Source organism: Balaenoptera physalus (genome assembly GCF_965194825.1).
Source record: "Balaenoptera physalus genome assembly, chromosome: 6".
Classification (NCBI taxonomy): domain Eukaryota; kingdom Metazoa; phylum Chordata; class Mammalia; order Artiodactyla; family Balaenopteridae; genus Balaenoptera; species Balaenoptera physalus.
The window spans coordinates 88,375,669-88,401,317 of NC_138885.1; the positions used below are offsets into that span (position 1 = coordinate 88,375,669).

Below are 25,649 nucleotides of genomic sequence, written 5' to 3' on the forward strand. Positions count from 1 at the left end.
TTTGGTGAGCCTGGACTCAGGGCCATGGGAGCTCATGGCATCAAGGAGCTGTGATTGCTGGACACTTTCAACTCATCTCTAGAACTTGACCTGCCACACAGGTGAGCTGGGCGTGTTCCCAGGTTAGGGTGTAAGCTGTGCAGGAGAGAACTCACCAGGGTCTGTCTCCCTACCTCTGTCTTTCCCAAGGCTCTTCCTTGGATAGGCTAATATCCTTGGTCAAGCCTGGTCCCACCATGGGTGTGGGTGCTCAGGAGGGGATGTGCCTTGGGCATCACTTCCACGAAGGGCCTCAAGTGGAAGAGGTGACTCCTTGAACCAAGAGATACAGTAGTGGGGTTGAAGAAGGATATGCATCATATGCCTTTATGCTTGAACTCCAATCCAGTCCACACTGCCTGAGTGCAATGAAAGGGTAATTTAATAAACCTTATAATTATCTTGTGACCGGCACAGTTATATTGTATTATGTGTTGTATGTGTTAAAGTGTTAATTGCCTCAACGTAAACATTCAAAATAGCAGTTTTTCTAAGTCATTTTGCATTTCTTCATTTATTTTAATAAGTGGGAATAACTTAGGCCTCTCAAATTCTGAGCAGTCCTGGGTCAAGTAGCTCTTGTCTGGACATTATGTCTCTAGAGATGGACTTTGTAGATCTCTACACCATTAACTAGTTAACAGCTAGTTAACCATGTTAACTAGTTAACAAATGAGAGAAAATGAAACAACTGCTACCTGAGTGCTTACTCTTTGTAAGGCACTGGTACAAGTGAAAAAATAGTAGACTTAGTTCTTGCCCTCAAGTTTATATGCCAGAGAGGCAGATGGGCACTAATCATGGAATCACATCATTAATCTAAAATTACACTATGTGGGTGTTCCCTGGTGGCCTAGTGGTTAGGATTCCAGGCTTTCACTGCCATGGCCCGGGTTCAATCCCTGGTCAGGGAACTGAGATCCTGCAAGCCTTGTGGCACAGCCAAAAAAAACACAAAATTACACTCATGGTAAGTTGCAATAGGGGAATTTGACCTTCTTTGGTGGGAAGCAGAAAAGTATTCATGAGGAAAGGACAGAGGTTAAACAGATATCTGAGAAGGGGAATAGAAATAAAGTGGGAAAAAGGTGGCAGGACTGGGAAAGAGAGTCCCAGGCAGGGGGAAAAGCATGTTTAAAGGCCCTTTGGTGAGAGGGAGCAGCACAGATTTGAGACTTTGAAAGATGGCCTGAGCCTCTAAGGCACAGAGAGCCAGAGAGAGCAGGGTTCAGAGGAGGCTGGTTGAAGGAGATTACTTTGTTTGTTTTTTAATTTTATTTATTTATTTTTGGCCACATTGGGTCTTCATTGCTGTGCGTGGACTTTCTCTAGTTGCAGCCAGCGGGGGTTACTCTTCGTTGCAGTGCGCGGGCTTCTCATTGCAGTGGCTTCTCTTGTTGTGGAGCACGGGCTCTAGGCATGTGGACTTCAGTAGTTATGGCACACGGGCTCAGTAGTTGTGGCTCGTGGGCTCTAGAGTGCAGGCTCAGTAGTTGTGGCGCACGGGCTTAGTTGCTCTGTGGCATGTGGGATCTTCCCGGACCAGGGATCAAAGCCATGTCGCCTGCATTGGCAGGCGGATTCTTAACCACTGTGCCACCAGGGCCGTCCTGAAGGAGATAACTTTGAATTTTCAGGTTGTTTTGTTTTCTTTTGAGGGGGATAGTCTCACTGCTACCCACACACACCACCTTCAAGCCCCACACAGAATATCACTGGCCCCACCGCATATCCAAATTCTAATCATCTTTCAGAGCTCAACTTGAGCCTGAGCTCTCTAGAATACACCAAGCTAATCACTTATTGCCCTTAAAGAACTTTCTTAATGTGCTTCAGATTTTGAACAGCAGTAAAACTGAGAGGGAACATACTCATAATTGGGGGAAGTGTCGTCCAAAGGAAGAGAATTTAAGCAACAATATTAAAACGAGTTAAACGACTTTACAGAAGTAGACAGAAAGAAGGAAATATGCCCACACAGGAAATTTTTGAAAGCTTTTCCAGATAAGGGGAATTTTCACTTATTCAGGGCAACAGCTTTGAGTTATTAGGGGAGTTTTCAAATACAAATATTGCAGTGCATGCCAAGGGTGTAAAGATGGACTACAAAGAAGCTAAAGTAGAGAGAATCCACAGAGCCCAAATTTGGCTCTTTTAGAGGACTTTTGAAAAAATAGACAAAACCCTGGCAAACTGGTAAAGAAATCAAAAGAAAAAGCATAAATAGACAATATTAGGAGTAACAAGGGAGCATTATTATAAATACAACAAAGATTTGTTTAAAAGAGAATACTAAGAACAACTTTTTGGCAATAAAACTGAAATCAGATTAAATGAATAATTGACTAGAAAAATATATCTCTTCAAAATTAATTCAATAAGAAAATAAGTAAGTTAGAGAATATATAACTGGAATTAGGCAGAGAAGGTAGACTTAACCACAAATATCGGGTTGGCCAAAAAGTTCGCTCGGGTTTTCGTAAGACGATATGGAAAACCCGAACGAACTTTTTGGCCAACCCAATAATTCAGTGCTGGTTGACAGCAAATGACAGAAAAGGCATTCAGGAATTCCCATAGCAGCAAAATGGGTCTTTCCTCCCCATGCTTCTACCAATTGCCTATCTGTAATGCACAAAGAGAACATTTAATAACTGAGATTGTCAATGACCAAGGCAGATTTTCTTCTCATACTGATATCTTGTTGACCTGCAAGTTTCCCTGAAATTTCCACCGGTAACATTACCCTTAAGGGCCTCTGTTTTAAGCAGGTGTGTGCACTGTAACCAGCCTAAAGCACCGTGCTGGCAGTTCTGAGCCTTTTTCGTCTGCAGGACATTTTCGAATACCAGTGGCACGCTTGAAAGGCCTTCAGACAATACTAAACTAGTTAGCAATAATTCCAATACACTCGTACTACAGTGGAACAATGCCACTGTGACTGTCAAAGCAGCAGTTATGATTGTCTATGTTACTATTTGAGCGGACCCTTTTACTACATGACCAGGCTCTATTATACATTGTTAAGGCAATGACTTTACCTTTCACATCTAAGCAACAGAAGACCTTTCTCTGGCACCGGCTTGCTCCACAGAAAGTTCTATGCCATTGTACATTGTGTCACACAGCCCCTCAGCCTATTCCAGCTGACAGACCTCATATAAATAAATACATGTATACTGAATCCCAGGAAGAATTAACTGGAACATGCTAGTCAAAATTTGACAGCACCCACACCCTCCTGTGAAGGGTTCACCTTATACCTTGTACACTAGCTGAGAACTGCCAGGAGCTACTAGCAAGCCAACATACACAGGCGATTTATTTTCCAAAGTGCAGCATATCTTTTATTGGGGGTTAAATTGATGGTTATAGACAGATTTTCTCCATTTTAACAGTTATACACTTTCTTTAAAATTTTATTTATTTATTTATTTATTTATTTATTTATTTATGGCTGTGTTGGGTCTTCGTTTCTGTGCTTTCAACCTAAATGTCTATCGACAGATGAATGGATAAAGATGATGTGGCATGTGTGTATATATACACAATGGAATACTACTAAGCCATAAAAAGAATGTTATAATGCCGTTTGCAGCAACATGGATGGACCTAGAGATTATCATACTAAGTGAAGTAAGTCAGACAAAGACACATATCATATGATATCATAGGTGTAATCTAAAAAAATGATACAAATGAACTTATTTATGAGACAGAAATAGACTCACCAACATAGAAAACAAACTTATGGCTACCAAAGGAGAATGATAAATTAGGAATTTGGGATTGAAAGATACACTATTATATATAAAATAAATAAACAAAAAGGACCTACTGTATAGCACAGGGAACTATATTAAATATCTTTCCTATAATGGAAAAGAATCTGAAAAAGAATATATATATATATATTTATATATATATAAATGAATCACTTTGCTGTACACCTGAAACACTGTAAATCAACTATACTTCAACTTAAAACAAAATGCTTTCTCAAATGATCTCAGGTGATCTCCCTTATATGAGCTGGGAAAGAGAAGTGTTGTTATAACTATTGTATAACTAGAGTAACTGAAACTCAGGGAGGATAAATAATGTATGTGACGTCATTCAGACAGCTGCATGGATCTTGCAGTTCTCAGAAGACATTGTTAAAGACAAAAACCACAGGCCCGGGCTTCCCTGGTGGCACAGTGGTTATGAATCCACCTGCCAATGCAGAGGACACAGGTTCGAGCCCTGGTCCGGGAAGATCCCACATGCCGCGGAGCAACTAAGCCCGTACACCACAACTACTGAGCCTGCACTCTAGGGCCTGCGAGCCACAACTACTGAGCCCGCGTGCCACAACTACTGAAGCCCACACCCCTAGAGCCCGTGCTCCGCAACAAGAGAAGCCACCGCAATGAGAAGCCAGCGCACCGCGACGAAGAGTAGCCCCCGCTCGCGGCAAGTAGAGAAAGCCCATGCGCACCAATGAAGACCCAAATGCAGCCAAAAATAAATAAATTAATTAATGAAAAAACAAACAAACAAAAAAAACCCCACATGCCCAAAATGGCATTGCTTGTGCTAAAGCCCATGATACCAAACCTAAATTTACTTTTTTAAAAAAAAATATTTATTTATTTATTTAGGCTGTGCTGGGTCTTAGCTGCAGCACGTGGGATCTTTGTTGCGGCATGTGGGATCTTTCTGGTTTTTTTTTTTAGTTACAGCACGTGGGACCTTTTAGTTGTGGCATGTGGACTCTTAGTTGCGGCATGCGTGAGGGATCTATTTCCCCGACCAGGAATCGAACCCAGGCCCTCTGCATTGGGAGCGCAGAGTCTTACCCACTCGACCACCAGGGAAGTCCCCCAAACCTAGATTTAATACCTAACCTAACTGCAGTTTGACCCTCACCAGAAATGTAATCTTAATCATCCAGTCTGAAATTTTCTGTTCAGCACCACTGAGGTAATCTTTCACCCTCTGTGGCCCTTTCTACGCCCAGGAAGAAGAGGCAATGATGATGCATGATAAAATCCTTGTAGGTCCTTTCTACCCAAAAAAGACTGTCCTGGCCTAAAAATAATTTTTTTTTTAATAAATTTATTTATTTATTTTTGGCTGTGTTGGGTCTTCGTTTCTGTGCGAGGGCTTTCTCTAGTTGCGGCAAGTGGGGGCCACTCGTCATGGCGGTGCACGGGCCTCTCACTATCGCGGCCTCTCCTGTTGCGGAGCACAGGCTCCAGACGCGCAGGCTCAGTAGTTGTGGCTCACGGGCCCAGTTGCTCCGCGGCATGTGGGATCTTCCCGGACCAGGGATCGAACCCGTGTCCCCTGCACTGGCAGGCAGATTCTTAACCACTGTGCCACCAGGGAAGTCCCCCCAGCTCTTTTTTTGATCTTGAGCTTGTCACTTCCCCTCTCTGGTTGGCCTGATGATTTTTCAGAGCTCTTGCAATTCCAGTACTGTGTGACTCCAAACATAATGTTTAGATGAAGAAAAGAGAAAGAAAATTCAGAGTTTACTGATCCCAAAAGTGGCGCGCAGGGACACAGTCTCTAGAATAATCTAGGTTTGGGCCTGAATAGTGACAAGAATGAAAACAGGATTCCCAAGGGCTGTTTCAGAGAGCCTCCACCCCAGTAGCTGATGCTGGAATGTGGAAAGATCATCATTAGGACTAGGAGTCCAAAGGGAGCTCGCCTGGGACCCAAAGTGGGCAGGTCTTAACTAGACCTAAAGCTCCTAGAACTTGAAGTTGGAAGTTGAGTTACTCCATCAGAACTGTAACAGTGAGATTCAGGAAATATAGGACTTGCCCCAGGACTGGAAGGGTGATGAAGGCTGGACTCAGTTAGCATATGCCATTGGCATTATGGTGCCATATATGATGCTGCCTTATTCACTTATTTCTGTGTTGTCTTGGGTCAGGTTTCCCAGAAGCTGACCCTGAGATGAGGATTTGTGTGCAATTGACTTATTAAGGAAAGGCTCCCAGGAGAAAGCAGTGCAAGAATTGGGAAGCAGATTAGGGAAAGGGAAAAAGCCAGGCCAGGCTGGTGAAGTCCCAGGCTTAGCCTGATCCTGAGGGAAACTCTGGAGGGTCAGTTACATCACAGAATCTGTCCAGCCTCAAGGCAAAGGAGCTGAGCTTCCTACTCCTACATTAGTTTCTACTCCTGCATTAGTTTCTACTCCTGCATTCTTTTCTACTCCTGCATTAGTCAGTCATTGCTTTTCGGCTGCCCTGAGGGCATGAAAACTCCCATTACCTTTCAGCTCTGGGAAGGTCCAGTTCAAGCTGCCTCGGTAGCCCTAGGGTAGTTCTCTAAAGAAGGCTGCAGGTTCCAGTTATTAAGAGCGAAGCCCCCAGAGGCTGTAGATGGGAACACAGTACTGGTAAATGTTGCTGGGGACACAAGGTAAAGCATCAATAATGTCCTTGATATTCATAAAGGACTGACTTTTCTCCGCATTTGGATAATCAATTTATATGGAAAGAAGCATAGGTTTTGGAGTCAGACATGGCTCAGAATTCCAGGCTCCATCAATTATGAGGTTGTGATCTTAAAGTGCTCAGCTGCTCTGAATCTCAGTCTTTGCATCTGCAAAGTTCAACTGATGGACCTCAAATAAACAAGGCGTAGCTTAATCAGTCCTAAGATGCATATATTTTCACATTTAAAATCTCTGAAATCAGGATACATCTTATAATCACTGTTGGCCAGGCAGTAATCACGACAGAGTTGTCCCTGCCTGTGCTTGCGAGAACTTGGTCCTAGCTGCTCACATTATTGTCACCTTAATTGAGTGATATGCACTGTTGATAGTTTATCTGTTTTAATCACCATTTAAAATATCTGCTGATCCCACTACTGGGCATATACCCTGAGAAAACCATAATTCAAAAAGAGTCATGTACCACAATGTTCATTGCAGCTCTTTTTACAATAGCCAGGACATGGAAGCAACCTAAGTGTCCATCGACAGATGAATGGATAAAGAAGATGTGGCACATATATACAATGGAATATTACTCAGCCATAAAAAGAAACAAAATTTAGTTATTTGTAGTGAGGTGGATGGACCTAGAGACTGTCATACAGAGTGAAGTAAGTCAGAAAGAGAAAAACAAATACCATATGCTAACACATATATATAGAATCTAAAAAAAAAAAAAAAACGTTCTGAAGAACGTAGGGGCAGGACAGGAATAAAGACACAGACGTAGAGAATGGACTTGAGGATGTGGGAAGGGGGAGGGTAAGCTGGGACAAAGTGAGAGAGTGGCATGGACATATATACACTACCAAATGTAAAATAGATAGCTAGTGGGAAGCAGCTGCATAGAGCAGGGAGATCAGCTCTGTGCTTTGTGACCACCTAGAGGCGTGGGATAGGGAGGGTGGGAGGGAGATGCAAGAGGGAGGAGATATGGGGATATATGTATATGTATAGCTGATTCACTTTGTTATAAAGCAGAAACTAACACATCATTGTAAAGCAACTATACTCCAATGAAGATGTTAAAAAAAAAAAAAAGAAAAGGTCTGCAGGACTCCCCTGGTGGCGCAGTAGTTAAGAATCTGCCTGCCAATGCAGGGGACATGGGTTCGAGCCCTGGTCCAGGAAGATCCCACATGCCGTGGAGCAACTAAGCCCATGCACCACAACTATTGAGCCTGCGCTCTAGAGCCCGCGAGCCACAACTACTGAGCCCGCGTGCCACAACTACTGAAGCCCACATGCCTAGAGCCCATGCTCCACAACAAGAGGAGCCACTGCAGTGAGAGTCCGTGCACTGAAACGAAGAGTAGCCCCCGCTCGCCGCAACTAGAGAAAGCCCGTGACAGCAACGAAGACCCAATGCAGCCAAAAAAAACAACAAAAAAAAGAAAAGTCTGCAGAATGATTACATTATGATTCAACACTGATATGAAAAGTTTCAGCAGAAACACACACAGAAAATAGAAACAACAGTAGAACGTGAATTTGGTATTAAAGATACAAATAATCCTCTTAGGAGTAACGACCACATTTACATATTTTAGCAAAGCAGTAAACCAACCACAGCCTTTATAGAACCTAAAAAAGGAAGACACCCACAAGTAGATGAATCTAGCTTACATTTTGTTACAGAGAAATATACAGAAGGGTTGCCTATCATGGCAGAGACATTGCCAAATCCTTCAGAATAGATGAAAGAAATTTCAAAGCAACAAGACGTTAGTGAGACTGAATCATAATGGCACAGCACTTCTTGGGTCACAGTTTAGTTGGCAGGTGTTTTCTTTCTTTCTGATACATAAAATAATGGTGAACCTCAGTCAGTGATGCCTTAGATTTGATGAAATCCCCCCCAAGTTCCACAATCACGTTTGGCTGTGCCCTGGAGCTGACAGTGCTGAGCAGAAGGTGAGGAAGTAATGCCACCAGGAAGGAAGAGGCTGTATGGAAAGGCCAGACCTCATGCATGGGTCCCTGGGTGGCAGCAAAGAGTGAACATGGGGTCGACTCATAACTGATGGGAAGGAAACTTTTAATGTATAAAAAAGAGTAGCTAGAGATGGCACATGACAAACAAAGCTGTAACTTCCAGAGCTGCTGTCTCTGCCCTATCCTCACTAGAGATTTCCTCTCTTCTGGGGTGATGTGCAGAGACTTAATAACCACCACGCTGCCCAAACAGAAGGCCCCCGGAAGCCCCCTCCTGGGCCAGGTGTGGCCCCTCTAGTTGCTGCATGTTTGGGGGGACGGGGCAGGGGTCTCGTAGGAGGGAAGTGGAAGAGCACTGGGGGCAGGGAGGGGCTAAGAATAGCAGCTATTTACCAATTAGTATGGAAATATTTTAACATTTAGAAAATCATTGTGGCCACATTGGTGTTTACCAGTTGAATATCAGACCTGCTATGGCCCTTTCTTCTACATCTGTCCTTCCTTGTACAACCTGGAAAGACTGTACGATGTGGAAAACATGAGCCAGGCTGTAGTCTGCCATGGGCCTGAATCCCTGCTGGATGACCTTAAGCAAGCCATTAACTTCTCACACTCTCAACTTTTTCATTTATATAATGCAGAAAACACTTGGTCCTATAAGTTTCTTAAAATTAAATGCAATAAGATGGATAGATGCTTACACATGGGGACCAGCACATAGCAAATTCTTCACAAACAAAAGCTGCCAGTATAGTAATCTGTTTCTCGTGCACAGAAAGAAAAAAAAAAAAAGCCACAAACATCCCTTAGTATCTGTAGGGAACTGGTTCCAGGACCCCCCACAGATAGTAAAATCCTCAAATGCTCAAGTCTCATAAAAATGGCATAGTAATTGCATATAACCTATGCACACCTCCCATATACTTTAAATCAGATTACTTATAATTGATTACTAATACAATGTAAATGCTATGAAATAGTTGTTATACTGTATTGTTTAAGGAATATGACAAGAAAAATGTCTGTACCTGTTCAATACAGACACAACCATAGTAGGCCTAACCTCATAGTATAAGTTAGCGACAACATTAACATAGTCTATCCCCAACTGGTTGAACCCATGGATGCCGACCCCTGGATATGGAGGGCAATTGTAACTTGCCCAGTCATTAGTGGATGACTCACATTAGCCAGGCCATGTTGAAGATGTGGGTTTTAAGGTTTGACTGTTGATAACCATTAAAATACAACCACAATGAGAACATCTGGTTTCAATAGAAATTCTAGTCCCTGTGTTCTTTGAATCCGTTTAGGGTTTCTTCTTTCCCCCTCCAAAACAACTGAAAGCCTTGTACTAAATTTACCATTTCTGAGTTGAAAACATTCTTTACTAAAAAACAAATAGGCTCTAGGACTGTGGGAGAGAGTTATATATTTTGGCAAGTTCCGTTTCCATTAAGTGCATATTACATAGTCACCATGGTAAAGCAGTTGAGATATTTCTCACTGACCTTTCTGCCCCAATTATCTAATGCTCAGCAAAGCCTTTATGGAAAATATCATCACAATTTATAGCTAATGGGTAAGCCGAACACTGTCTGTGTCTTTAAAATATGCCTCCTCATCCTATATTAATGCTCATTCAGTACTATTTTTCACTATTATACATACTATTACAGTGAACATGCTTGTAGTTACATCTTTGCGCCTTCGTCTAATTATTTCCTTTAAAATTCTTAGAAATAGAACGTCTAGGAAATATGGTATACAGATTTTTTTAACTGAACATATATTACCTTCCAGAAAGTTTTTATTAATTTATAATTTAAGCAATAGTGTATGAAAGTATCTTTCTTCATATTCTCATCAACATTTAAATCTTGGGAATTCCCTGGCGGTCCAGTGGTTAGGACTTAACACTTTCCCTGCCAGGGGCCGGGGTTCGATCCCCAGTTGGGGAACTAAGATTCCACGAGCCATGCGACTCAGCCAAAAAAAAAAAAAAAAATTAAATCTTTACCAATCTTTACCAGTAGCTGAAAATGTCACTTTGTTTTATTTTGCATTTCTTCAGTTCCTCATGAGTTAAGCATGTTTATATTCGCTTATTAACCACATGGTTTACTCACTCTCTTTGAGTCCTTTGCTCACTTTTCTACAGACTTCTGGCATTTTTATTATTATAAACTTTTTTAAAAATATATAAAAAATATAAATAAATGTTACTTATATAAATATAAATACAAATGAAGAACTCATATAATTATATAGAGTGGGTATTTTAAGATTTTAGCTATTATAATCTGGTCTGGTAAAAAGAAGTTAGAGTCATTCTTATGTTTTAGTTTCAAATATATTGTTTGGAGTACATTTGAGATAATTTCGTACTGGTTAACAAGACCTAGCCACAATATTTAGATTACTACTTCAGGAATCAAGATAAGCCAATGAGCTATTAGTAATTAATCTTTGCTCCTCTGAGCAGGCCTAAGAGTAAATAAATAGGCCCTGCCCTTGTGGTAACAAACTTGGGGAAGGGAAAAGGGAAATCACCTGTGAAGGGCAGACCTTGCTGGTATTTCTCTGCTCTTGGTTGATGACACCATAAAAATCAGCAACTATTATTCCCTAGCATGAGATCCTTCAGCACTTGGCAGCAGGAGGCCCAGGGGCATGGTCCACACCTGGCTTTGTGCTGAGGGAGAAGTAGTGGGTAAGGCTGGGAGGAGAGATACAGAAGGCAGGATCCTCTGCAGGGAGTGAGGAGGGCTAAAGATGAGTATCCTACAGGCCAGGCCAGCTTCCTCCAGCTGTGCAGCGCGGGGCAGTCAGCCTGTGGGATGGCCGTCCTCACCAGAACCTCAAAGCTTTGGGAGGGCTGGTGGGGCTTCAGTGGTCCTGGTGGGGCCTCTGTTGATTAAGTCACCTCAGGAGTAAATCTGTGTATATGCTAAGACCATGGGTCCTTCTCTGGCTTCTATGCAGTGATGAAATGTATAATTTTGGTACTGTTTTTTATCACTTATTATTTTTATTCACCAGTATATACATGAATCTCCATTCCTTTCCAATTGGGTCATAAACTCCTTGAAGGCAGAATTTCTTTGTAGACTTCTTAATATTTAGCAAAGTTTTAAGTATGCAATAAATACTCAAATCCTTATCTCTACATAGCACACAACCTACTAATAGATAACAGAATTTTTCAAGATTAAATAATGCTATATAAAATAAATATTTTATTACTGAACTATTATTTATTTTCCAGATCTGTAAAATGGCAAAGAAGAAGAGAGAACACATAGGAAGGCAAATGGAAAACACGGTATTCTTTCTAGGTCACAGAGTTTTATAATTAGAGGGCGTCGTAGACATCATTAATCTAATACTTTTATTTTACAGAAGAGGAAAATGAGACTCAGAAGGAAGGAATGAGTAATCTTTTTGTTTGTTTTTCTTTTTAAAAAAATAAGATCATAGATAGCCGCCTTTTTTTTTTTTCCCACTTATAAAACATGAACGGGGCTTCCCTGGTGGCGCAGTGGTTGAGAATCTGCCTGCCAATGCAGGGGACACGGGTTCGATCCCTGGTCCAGGAAGATCCCACATGCCGCAGAGCAACTAGGCCCGTGAGCCACAACTACTGAGCCTGCGTGTCTGGAGCCTGTGCTCCGCAACAAGAGAGGCCACGACAGTGAGAGGTCCGTGCACCGCGATGAAGAGTGGCCCCCGCTCGCCACAACTAGAGAAAGCCCTCGCACAGAAACGAAGACCCAACACAGCCATAAATAAATAAATAAATAAATAAAATTAAAAAAAAAAAAAAACATGAACGATTCCCCACGTCATTAGATATTGTCCTATGGCATCATTTTTAAGAATAAGTATTTTAGTGTAAGACTATGCCACATTTACTTAACCAATCCTGGGAAGGCATTTTAACCTTAATAGAAATATTACCAATTCTCAGTAGTAAAAACAAAAACAAGAAAATGAATAATTTGTTACCTTGGTATGAAGATTTAAAGCTAGGTCCACTGGAATTTTGCTTTGACAGCAGGTGGTCAGCATGCAGGAGATGATTATCTGTGTACAGAAGGAAACCAGGGGGCTCCCCAGGCTACCCTCTTTTGCCTTCTCACTTCTCAGTCATTCCACAGTCTCATTCACTCCTACGGCTTGATTTACCCTAAAACAAAAAACAGAAAAAAAAAAAAACCGAATTCACTGTTATTGGTATTATGTAAGTCTCTTCTTCACCTGGCCAGGCCCACCTCTCACCCTCACCTGTCACCCCACTGTGTCCTGCACTACAGCCACTCCCCACTTATTCTCCAGGTCACTTTGCATGTGCTCGCTTTGCTAATATGCTTGTCCTCCAAACCTCTTATGCCTGTCTTTCAAAACACAGCTCAGCTATTATTTCACCTGAAGGCCTTCCATGGCATTACACCAGTTGCCACCTGGAGCGGGGCTAACCCCACCCAACTCTCTTCTGCACTACATGCAGCCTTTGCTCTCTCTCCAGGACTTACGACCGTGGAATTATAATGCTGTTTTCTTGTCATTCTCACCCATTTAATTGTAAATCCTTGAGGGTACGGGGATCTTCAGCATCTTGAACATGCCTGGTGTGCAGTAAAGTGCTCAATGAATATCTGGTGAATGAACTAGAAACTGCTCTTTTAAAATTTCTCACGTCATTTTATGTTTTGGCTCCCTACTGCACTGATCGCAAACCTCCCTACCTGTTGTCAATGTCACAGGGAGCCCATCCAATAATCCTATCCGCCTCCACTCCTGGCGTGCACCTCCCTCAAGTGGACACTCTGCACGACATCCCCCATGGCCACCCTCCTCATTCCCACCTCTAAACTGCCCTCCAGCTGCTTTGTTGTCACAGCCAACAGTCAAGGACAAATACAAGACATTCCTCCTACTTAAAGTTGTCCATGATGACTCTTTTCAATGTGTTTGTTTAGTTATTATAGACTTTTTTTTTTCTAACAGCCTGATTTCAAATACTTACTTAGTAATCTTTGATTTGTGTTCTGATATTTTGTTCGTAAACCATGCTCACTATATTCACCTGGTCACCTCTTACTCTTAATGAGTTTTCCTGACAATTAGCACATTATTATTGTCTAATTTCACTTGATGTTGTAAATATATAAGATATAAATAAATATAATTTCTGGTTCTCTTATTGCTTCATGGGGTTATCAGATCTTCCCATATAACCATGTCTTTCCCAGGGGAATGTATTTTCCCTCTATATTCTGTTATTGCTCCATAAAACTCCCAGAATAGTGTCATACACATAATCAACAATAAACTATTACTTTATTAGTTGACTTTAGGTAGTTAAAACATTTTTCCTAGTGTTATAGAAAACATTTATTATATATTAGAAAATAATAATATATCATAAAATATTATAAAGAAAAAATTCATCCTGCCCCACTAACAGGATTTATACTAATTCTAAACCAGTGAAGGCTTTGGGACTTCCCTGGTGTGGTTAAGAATCCACCTGTCAATGCAGGGGCCACGGGTTCGAGCCCTGGTCCGAGAAGATCCCACATGCTGCGGAGCAACTAAGCCCGTGCGCCACAACTACTGAGCCTGCGCTCTAGAGCCCATGAGCCACAGTTACTGAGCCCACGTGCCTAGAGCCCGTGGTCTGAAACAAGAGAAGCCACAGCAATGAGAAGCCTGCACACCGCTACGAAGAGTAGCCCCCGCTCGACACAACTAGAGAAAGCCCGCGCACAGCAACAAAGACCCAACGCAGCCAAAAATAAATAAATAAATAAATTTATAAAATCAATCAATCAATCAATAAGTCAATGAAGGCTAAAATAATGGGGTTTTACTTATTTCACAGAATCAGAGAGTCTTACAGTGGGAAAGAAACTTCAATACTCCTTATTCCAACACACCCATTCAATAGTCAGATCCCCTCCTGCAGTTCCACAATGAAGCTTTGCAGCAAAGCATACAGTGACAGGGAGAGCCCCACTTTCTGAAGGCAGTGCTGTTAGAAAGGGCTTCCTTATGCTGACACACAAATCTATTTGCCTGCAACTTCCTCCCACTTGTCCTACTACTACCCTTCTGGGACCAAACAGAACAAGTCTAATTCTTTCACATGGCAACTATTCTAGTATTTGGAGATAATTGTGATGGCCTCTCTCATCCTTACCCTGCCTCATACTCTCTAGACTAAATCTCCGAACTTCTCATACCTTGCCATCTGTGTGTGTGTGTGTGTGTGTGTGTTTCCTGACTATGATCTACTTTGTCCACATTCCTCAAAGGGTGGGCCCACAATACTCTTGATTAGGGGTTGCAAATTCAGATACTCTCAGGGACCAGACCCTACTAAACGTAAATGTGTGGCTATGGCCCAGTGTAAAGACATAAGGAGTGATAGGAGCTGGACTTAACCCCTGACATAAGGCTTTCATATTTAAAACTTGAAACCCATGTGCTGGCCAAATAATATTGGAGCATGTAAGCCATATTTGCCCTTCTGAACCACCAGTTAGCTGACTAAAGTAAAGCTTGACTGTCACCTCCCTGATACGAAAGAGGCAGCTGGCATTAATTATATTATACTAGCTATTATATGTGTTTGTGCATATATATACATATATGTATATATAATATTATATATGTTATAAGCATTATGTTTATTTGTGTTTTGTATAGTTTATAATATTTTCTATATAATAACTTTATACTATAATATAATTATAATTTGTACATTATGCATTATATAACTTATATATTGTATAAATGTTGAATTTTACCTAAGCCCTGTCACCATGGAAAGCAACCTCCCCTCTTGTGGGAGGGACAAGATAGTAGTATGAGATTAAGAGATACAAACTGATATGTATAAAATAGATGAGAAATAAGGATATGTTGTATGGCACAGGGAATTATAGCATTATTTTGTAGTAACTTTAAATGGAGTATGATCTGTAAAAATACTGAATCATTTCATTATACCATATACCTGAAACTAATATAATACTGTAAATCAACTATACTCCAATAAACAATTTTTTAATATATATATTTTTTTATGAAAAAGAAAAAAAACTCCCCTCTTTGTGTTCTGAAGAACAGTTTACTGCAAAGAACCACCTTTCCCCAATACGACGTCAATAAGACTCACGTATGCCCTCCCTTGTTTACAAGGCCAAACATAGACCCCCAAAATTCCCATTCTTTGCCTCATAAATGATTAGCTGAACTGCTCTTCCCAAATAAGTTTTGGTTAAGCTTCTCCAAAAAGCTTAACCAAAAACTTTTCCTCCAGGGTCCCAAACTTTAGCCCTCCTCAGCCTGAGCCAGCATACAGCCCCTGCTAAGAAGAAACTGGCCTCAGAACATGCTCTGAACTGCTATCTGATCATGCCACCTCTCTTCTCACTCGCCTACACCTGTTTCTTTGCTTACTATTCTCTATAAAAGAAAAATCTTTTTGCCTGATTTTTGAGAAGCTTGCAGATCTCATGGTCAAAGCTTTCCCACTATTGCAATATAGTAATTTCTTTCCCCTCCTGGCAATAATCCTTTTCAAATAAAGTGTCTCCTTCCTAAGTCTGGATTTGTTTTTTTATCTGACAATATATATATAATATGTTAGATATTAATAACACAGTAATATGATTATATTTGGTTGTCTAAGTTTGCATTCATTTTAGTGATAACCACAGCACACTATTGAGTCACAGTGATTATAATTCTAAATCTTTTCCCAATATATTGCTGTTAAATCTCAGTTCACCTCTTACAAGTCCTCTTATCAGTTGATTTATTTTCTTTGGTGGGATATCTCATTACTTCTGGCTGGTCAAGACATTTTAGGATCCTAATTCTATAACATCACTGAGGTAAGTAGTTCCCTTTCATTTACTAAATTTGCCAAAGAGCCTTCAATAGCTTCATTTGCATCATCAATAAAACATGTTCATGATATAGGGCCAAAAACTGAGTCCTCAGGAACATTTAGGAACCTTTCTCCTGGTCCCTTTTATTAATAGTTTATTTAGAGTTAACTCTAATAGGGAAATAAATAGGTAACACGTTAAATATGAAAAAACATTGGTACTTCCTTAAAGGAGAGGCACAAAGTATTTGTTGAGTGAATGGTTCAAGAAGAACCACATTTCAATGTAATATCCTTTGATTTAATTGAGCATTTTTATTAAGTTTTGTATTTGCGAATTAAATAAAATACCAGTATAGACATGGAAAAAAAACACAACTGCATAACTAGCTCTGACCAACTCATTAGTCTTCTGAATATGTGATAGTAGAACCAGTTTTTTATAACTTCTATTCATTCATCTGACAAATATTTATTAATATTTATTGCATACCTACTGGTACCAGATACCATTTTAGGCACTGAGGATAAAGAAGTAAACCAAACCAAATTCCTACCCTTGTTGAGCTAACATTCTAGTAGGGAACACATAATAAATAAGTCAGTCAACCAATAAATATGTAATATAATGTCAGCTTATAATAAGGGCCTTGTAGAAAAATAAAGCAGTTTCGCAGATAGAGAATGATGGAGGGAGGTGATACTTAAGACAGGGTGGTCAAGAGAAAGCTCTCTGAGATGACATGTGAGCAGAGACCTGAATAGTAGGAGCAAAAAACCACACAAATACCCAAGAAGAGAGAATCCCAGGTCAAAAGAAAGGCAAGGGCAGGGGCCTGAGATGAAAACATGGTTGGCTTACTTGGGGACAAAAAAGAAGGACATTGCAGCCACACAGAGTGAGAAGGGATAGAAAATATGAGAGACAGGCAGGGCCCAGGTCACACAGAGCCCAGAAAGACATTGTAAGAACTTTGGATTTCATCAAAGATGATGGGAAGCCATTGGAGGACTGAGACCAGGAGTGTGACATGGCCTACTTTTCCTTTTGCAGGATCACTTTGGCTGTTGTGTAGCGAATAGACTGAATGTACTGTGAGGCACCAGAGAAGACAAGATTTTTTTTTTCTTTGTGCCTTTCTTGTATCTCTTTTACAACCCGTGTAAGGACATTTTTAGAGTTTTAAAATATTTTAGCACCAATGAAATGGATGGGATTAGTCAAGTATCCAATCAAAGATGCATGAGCTTTAGAATAGTTGCTTCAAAAGTTATTGTAAATTTCACCCATCCATGAAATACGAAATGCTTAGGTTGAAAATTACTTCCAGCTGTTCATGAAGATATATGTACCAGGAAACTAATGTAGTTCTGCGCATGTCAGAACTCTGGAGGCAAAGCTGGGGTTTGGCTTAACAATGTTTTTTTTAAGAAAGTAGATGCCAAAGGCCATTTCAAAGAAAATTATATGGAAACTATAAGACCATCAAGACAGAGGTAAAGAAGCAAGAGGAAATAATGTAGTAAAACTCTCTGCATTTTAAATATCTTTGTTTGCTATTAACAGTAAAAATTACACTTATAAATGTATTAAGTTAAAACGCCAATTTATTATCCTCGCTGCTAGTGATTTACTCAAAATCCACCACCATCCTCCACCTTCTACCTTGCTGACTGAACCCTGATTTGTTTCAGAGAAGCAATGTGCCCAGTAGTCTCAGGTGGATCAAAATTGGCCTAAACTAATCATTATAAGCTTTTCTTCCTCTTCTACCTTCCTATGCAAGTGGAGGGGCCATATGACCCACTTCTGGCCAATGAGGCATAAGCAGAAATATGCTTGGGAGCATGGTCTGAGAAAGATTTGGCTTTCTGGATAAAAAAGTTTGGACGTAGCTGGCCTCCCCTTTCCCTGCTTCTTCCTGCCTTGTATTTGGGCATGCTGACTACTATTTGATGTACTGCAACTAAGAGGGAAGGCCAAGAGATTTATCAGGACAATGGATACCATCTTTAGCCACCAAAACAACACCACCAGATGCCTACTTCCAGACTTCCTGTTGAGCAAGAAATTGAAACTTGGAGTTCCCTGGTGGCCTAGCGGTTAGGATTCCAGGCTTTCACTGCCGTGGTCCAGGTTCAATTCCTGGTCACGGAGAACATCCCGCAAACCGCACAGCCAAAAAAAAAAAAAAAAAAAAGAAATTGAAACTCACGTGTTTAAGCCTCTGTAAACTGGGTTTTCTGTTACTTGTGGCCAAATGAATTTTTAACTGCAACACTTTAAGTCACCAATATTCTAGGGAAATAAAATACCCATTATTATGACATAATCTAAAATGAACAAAGCATACCAGTCCAAGTTCAGTAATAATTGGGAAATATCGATGATACTATAAATCCCTTCAGGATATCATCAAGGAGCATCTATCCTGATCTTTCAGGTTTCTCTTAGATTTGTTTTGGTTTAATTTTTTAAAGTGCCTTTTGGGAAAGATAGCTAACTATAGGGAGAATTTGAATAGGGAGGGGGTGAGTACCTGGTGTAAAGAGATGGACAAACCCAAAAATGAACTTACATCTGCTTTGACTAGGTCGGCAAGTTTGAGTCCCAGTACTTTGACAGCAACTAGTCACGTACCAGCCCCTCTCGATGCTTGGAATTCCGAGTCTGATTCTAGATTTGTGAAGAAAGAACCTCCAGGACACGGATGTCCACTTTGATTAGCTCAGAACTAGGATGAAGAAACACAGAAATCTTCTGAATAAAAAACATATGTTACATATAGTCTACTACTGTCACTTGTGCCAAGTGAATAAATACTCAAGAAGGATTCTAGCGGACATGTGGTTTATTAGCATTTGATTCCTTTTACCTGGTTGATGTGGAAAGTGAAGAGATGTACCCTGGTTCAAGACTGCCTTTTCCTCTTTTCTTTTTCTTTTTTCTTTCTCTTTTTCTTTTCTTTCTTTCTTTTTTTTTTTTTTTTTTGGTGGCATCTGTAAAGCATTTCACTTTCTAATTGTGGATCACACAGTGTTTTCATGGCTCATATTACTGTCTTCAACTTCGAGCCCCTCTTTCCACCTCCACTCTTAAATGAGAAATAAAAGAAAATGAAAAAGGAAGTCAGTTGGAATTTATTTTCCTCTCTCTGTAGCAGATGTTAAACTCAAACTTTTAAAACGAGGGAATATTAAAAGAGGCCTCTTTTTATCCCAGAGCAACTGCCCCCACATCCTAAGTCCCAGCCTCAGGAGGAAGCCTCACCGATGTGATTTTTTATCCAGGGTGCAGACAGAGGCCTGGAGCGTAGGCTAGCTCAGCCCCTTTCCCATCGTGGGCCTTGGGCGAGATTTTGAATCTCTCTGGGTCTCAGTTTACTCATCTGAGGGGAGTTGGATGAAAGAATCTCTGAAATTATTCCAACTCCTAAGAGTCAATGAATTTTTTCAAAAATTCGAATGTAAAACCACTGACCAAGGCTTCCCTGGTGGCGCAGTGGTTAAGAATCTCCTGCCAATGCAGGGGACACGGGTTCAATCCCTGGTCTGGGAAGATCCCACATGCCGCGGAGCAAAAAAGCCCCAGCGCCACAACTCCTGAGCCTGCGTGCTGCAGCTACTGAGCCCAAGTGCCACAACTACTGAAGCCCACATGCCTAGATCCCATGCTCCACAACAAGAGAAGCCACCGCAATGAGAAGCCCGCGCACCGCAGCGAAGAGTAGCCCCCGCTCACCGCAACTAGAGAAAGCCCGCGCAGCAATGAAGACCCAACACAGCCAAAAATAAAGTGAATTAAATAAATTTAAAAAAAAATAAAACCACTGACCATTCCTATGAGAAAAGTCACTTTCCCTCTTTTTTTCCTGTTCCTTTTCTCAATAACCAGGGATCATCTCATTAATTTGATTTTACGAGGGGTTTGTTGCTAATCTCAGTCATGTGGGGTGAAAGCTCTCTACTGAAGTAGATGTTTGAGAAGCTGCCCCTTTAATTCAGAGATGTAGTTTTAATCTGTTTAGAGAGCTTCATATGACAAATATCAGTACTTCTCCTCTGCTTCAGTATTTTTGATGTGAGAGCTATTTTTTGTTCATGCCTTATCATAGCACCTGTATGTTATTAAAATTTTCTCTCTTCCCAGAACCTCTCTCTCTCTTCCTCTCCCCCACCCCCATATACATGCACACGTGTGTTATGATCCTTCTAGCTAATTCAGTTTTCCAAATTGAGGTCAAAAATCTTTTGACTTCCGTCCTGCCTAGTAGCTCTGTCCGATTCACAAGTATCCATTCTGTTTTCCTTATTCACAGCCTGATAAACATCATTACCTTGCAACCCTCAGACTATAGATCTTTACAGATGGAAGTTCTTGAGTGTGCCTTTCTAGACAACCTAGCCAGATGCTTCCTATAACAGTGGGTTGGGGGGAAAATGATGGGTTAAAAAAACTTTCTTTCTTCTTTCTCCTTAAAGACTAGAATTGTAAGCGTGAGCTCTTTTGCATACAGTCATGGCCCCCATAGTAGAGGATGGTAAGAAAAGGCAAGATCCACGTTCACACAATTCCTCTTCTTTTCAACTCAAGGAAATGCCCGAGGCCAATTCACTTAAGACTTATTTAAATTTTATAGCTCATTTTTACAGCATCCTGAGCCTCCGATTCTGCCCAATTTTGTCATATTTCAACAAATGAAAGGTGATTTTTCTGTTAAGCTGCCTCAAGAACAGAAACATTTGCTCAAGAGAAATACAAGAAGCCAAGGAACTTAGGCTGGGTTCATACTTCTCACTGTTATCACCCAAGAACATCTAGCACGCTCTTTTCTCTTCTTCCTTGTGGGGAAGCTTGAAGCTTCAAGGCCCAACTCAGAGCCACATGGTTTTCATTTCCTGGCCCCCTCCCTCGGGCTCTGCAACATCCGCAGCACACACAAAGGCCCCATCCTCTGTTTGCAGACTCAAGACATCGTCACTTGTACATTTTTCACAGAAGCAAATGAAGCATAAAAAGTCCATAATCTGCATACATATCAGCCCACATAATAAATGGCTGCCTGCTGGCCCCATTTCTTCCCTTGATTTGTACGAACCCTTACGTTTGTTCAGAACGTCACAGCTTACAAAGCACTTTCACATTCATTAATCTCACAGAGTCCTCGCCGTAAGCCTGAGAGAAGTGTACACCTTTCTCTTCATGTTACCGATGGCAAATGACTGTGTGAAGAGGTGACTGGCCAAGGTCACACAGGTCAGGAGCAGAGCCAGGACTCAACCCCAGCCTCTGACCCTGAGTCCAGAGATCATTTTTTTCCCCAACAACTATAACCTATGCAATGTTCTCTCTTGTTAGATTGGAGACATACTTTAATGACGGCCTGACTGGGCAATGCTGGGTTCCAGAAAAGGTTGTCTGGAAAATGCAGTATGAAGAGGTGCTAAGAACCCAGGCTGTGGAGCCAAACAGCCTAGGTGTGAGCTCTGCCTTCTAATAATTCCAGGGGGCTTTGTTCACATGGTACTTCATGTGAATGGAGTTCCTAGAGGTCTTCAGTGCAGCTATCCTGGGAACTACTTGGCCTCCCTGTGACTCTGTAGTCCCAGCTGACAAATGGGCATAATAATACTTCCAAGGCTGTTGTGGCAACGGAATAAAATAAGGCCTGGCCTGGCCCAATAGAAGACACCCTAAGATCCCCTGTCCCCCTGGAAGAATAGTCTCCTGATCACCATCTCCTTGGGTATGTCTCCACCCATATCCCTTTCCATGGGAATGTTTGCCTCCAGTGAAAGCCTTCCCCTTATATCCTCCACACTGTCTACTGCTTCCATGGCTGGGCCACCCCGTGATCCCCATCACAGCAGTCTACCACATACTGAAGACAGCACTGAGCCAGACACTGTGCTAAACCTGAATACGCATGCCCTCCCTTGATTCCATGTTTCAGGATCTCCCCTGTCCCGTCACTAAACTAGGCCCCACTGATGAATGAGCATGATGAGTTGTCCCAGGGGAGTCTGGATGAGATGATTCTCATCGAGGTTCTGCCAGTAACAATCTAGGTGACCAGCAGGGCCAGGATGTCCCCTCTCTGAGTCTCATCTAACTCTTCTAGTAGGAGAGGTTTCCTAATACCTGTCCTGTCCCTTAAGAGAATGGCTGTCTTCTACAAACAGTATGAACCATGAAAGCCAATGTAAGAGGCTCTGAGTTATTATGAAAAGAAATGGCCAGGCTTTTATTACTTGCCAAGAGCCCAGCTTTCAAATCTGCCTCCAAGAAGTACAAACAGAATTTAACAGACAGGGATGGGGAAGAGGTCTAACTACCAACACAATAAAAAATTGGGAAGCTCCAGTTAACAAAGGTACTGCAGCAATGCTGGAAAGAGGGACATGAGGGAATTAGAGCTGAACTACCCAGGATTTCTGGACTAAGAGGGAGAAGGACAGCAGAGAACCTTAGGATACACTGCCCATTTCTTTTGTATTCCTAGTTTCAAGCTGACCACGTGGACTGAGCATCAACTTTCTGCCAAACAGACCCAGCCCACCTGCATGTTTCTTACCTGTGCACACCCACCTGGCAACCACATGGAATCTCGCCCTTTTTATTTCCCCCACTCTGCTTTTCATGATTTTAAATAACAGAACATTAACAGAGTCCCTGAAGTTAGACCTGGGGTGATCACGTTTCTGAATGCAAATTCCTCACCTTGTGTATTTATGGGACAACCAGATGTGAGATACAACTCAGAAACTCCCCTGGAGAACTTACATGTGATCAGACCAGAGATGCTTGTTCAGTTCCACACGTTTGCTGGGCACCTGCCTGGCCCTGTACTGTGCACTAGACATAAAAAGGCCCTGTACCGGGCACTAGACATAAAAAGTACGTGAGGCATGAGACTGGCCCCCATGCCATGATGGGTGGGGGAGGGATGATTTAGGCTCCGGCTATTTACTTTAGTTATTACTTCAATTGCTTTCATTGTTTGTTTTCTTCTTTACTTTATGTCTTTTTTTCCCAAGGCAGGGAAAGGGAAGGTAACCCCAGCATCTGGTAATAATTTGCAAATCTTGACACTCTCCCTAAGACCAGCTGGAAATATCTCATGCTCTAGCATCATTTTACAAGTCACTAGCAAAAAAATAAGCACCTATCTTTTTAAAGATTTTGTAATTATGAAATAATAGAAAATAAATATATTGACCTTTACCCCCAGATCCTGACGCAGAATCCGAAATCTCTTGGAATTTCCTGGGTGAAAGAAGGCAAAGCTTGGTGGGCTCCTGGATGGTTGATGGTCACCAGAAAAGTCAGCCATGGTTAGAAGCTTGGAAATTTCAGCCACATCCCTTATCCTCTAGGAATGGGAGAGAGACTAGAAATGGAGTTAATGGTTGATCATGCCCGTGTGATGGAGCCTCCATAAAAATCCCAAATGTAAGTGGGGTTCGGGAAGCTTCCAGCCTGGTGACACATGGTGTTAGGAGAGTGGTGCACTCAGAGGGAGCCTGGTAGCTCTGCACCTCTTCCACCTGGATGTTTATCTAGATCCTCTATCGTACCCTTTTATAACAAACCAGTAAATGTAATTGTTTCCCTGAATTCTGTGAGCCATTCTACCAAATTATCAAACCCAAGGAGGGGGTCATGGGAGCAAAAATTTATAGCCAGTCGGTCAGAAATACAGGTGACAACATGGGACTTGAGATTGGCATCTGAAGTTGGGAGCATGGCATCAGTCTGGTGGGGACTGAGCTCTTAACCTGTGAGATTTGATGCTATCTCCAGGTAGACAGTGTCAGAATTGAATTTATAGGACACCCATTTGGTGTCATAGTGAATTGCTTGGGGGGAGGGAAAAAAACCCCCACACATTTGGTGACCAAAAGTATCAGAAGTGAAGTGCTCTGTGTGAGTAGTAAAGGGAAAACACATATGAGGAAGAGAGTTTTTCCTACTCAGTAATAAAATGAGGGAGATGATTAGTTGCATTAAAAATAAATTATTTTTTCTTTTAAAAAAAACCCCATAAATTATTTATATTGCCTTCAAGGAATATTATTAATAAAAGCCAGTCTTTACCTTAAAGTCTTTATTCCACAGTGAGGTTTGTCAGCTATCATGGGCTAGTTCCTGCTGAAAGTTGTTAAAGGTCTGGCTCCAAAATTTTGTAAGCTACCAGTTGAAGGGCCAGCCTTTGTTTTCATGGTCTCTGCTGCCCCCTGTCAGAAGCTAAGGATGTTACAGGAAATAGAATTTTTTGAACAAAGGTTTTCTCAATCACATGATAAAATAGGATATGCCCATGCCTTGTGAATTAAGACCAAAGAATTATTTGCTTTAAAATGCACCTGTTTGCTTTGCTGTCTAGAAGTTCTTGCACAACAGTAATAATAATCACAGCAGTAATAATCTGTCTGAAATAATTTGGGGTGGTTGTCACTAATGGGAGTCCTTCAGCCTGTGGGCACTGAGCAGCAGACAGGTGCTGGGCCCAGTCAACAGGCTCACGCCTTTCACAGAACACTGGGGAAGACACACGAGTGAACGGACGACTTCAACACGGAGTGAGGAGAGGTGTGTGGGTACCAGGTGCTGAGGGAGCACACCGAGGCAGCACCTTAGCCAGTGGGTTCCAAACAAAGCAAAAGGACCCATTCTCAAAGAAACAGCAGGAGCCAACCAAGAGAAGAAGAAAGCAAAGGGCTTTTCCAGATAGTGGCAACTGTGTCTGCCAGGGCAGGGAAGCCTAGAAGAGGGTGGCAAGTTCAGGCCACAGCAAGAAAGGAAATGAATTATGTGATGAGCTTACTCCCCGCAGCCCAGCTGTCACTCCTCTGCCTGATGACTGCTGGCTGCGAAGCCACTTGATCTCATTGCCTCAGAGTATGGCTGGGTCAGAGCTCAAGACAAAGGAGAGACAGAGGGATTCCCAAGGAGGTCAGTTGAGCGGGATATCCAACCAGCATCTGCCTTGTGTTCTGCATGCATTCGATTTACATCCACAAGAGGTGAAATATTCTGTTAGCTAGCTAAGGACACCGTCTCAAGACTTGAATCGGGAAAGCAAGCCATTAAATTGTCAATAAAGATTTGCACACAATCAGAGATACTGTTCACAAGACAACCGAAAGCAAAACCAAGGGAAAAAAAAAAACCAGTGATCACCTATGGGATTTGAAAACAACCTATGGGAGACACTTAAAATTTAATGCTCATTTCCCCTATTTCCTTTCAATGCTGGGCATATTGCTCCA

General features: G+C 41.6%; 1 long non-coding RNA gene across 1 annotated transcript; it reads right to left on the reverse strand.

Moving 5' to 3' along the window:
- Positions 1-4,261: 4,261 nt before the first annotated feature.
- LOC309663410 lies at positions 4,262-25,172 on the reverse strand. The gene is made up of 4 exons (XR_014265243.1): positions 23,597-25,172; positions 18,917-19,471; positions 18,593-18,675; positions 4,262-12,651 (listed from the first exon to the last, which is right to left on the reverse strand). It is a non-coding gene; the product is annotated as an uncharacterized lncRNA (long non-coding RNA).
- Positions 25,173-25,649: the final 477 nt, after the last annotated feature.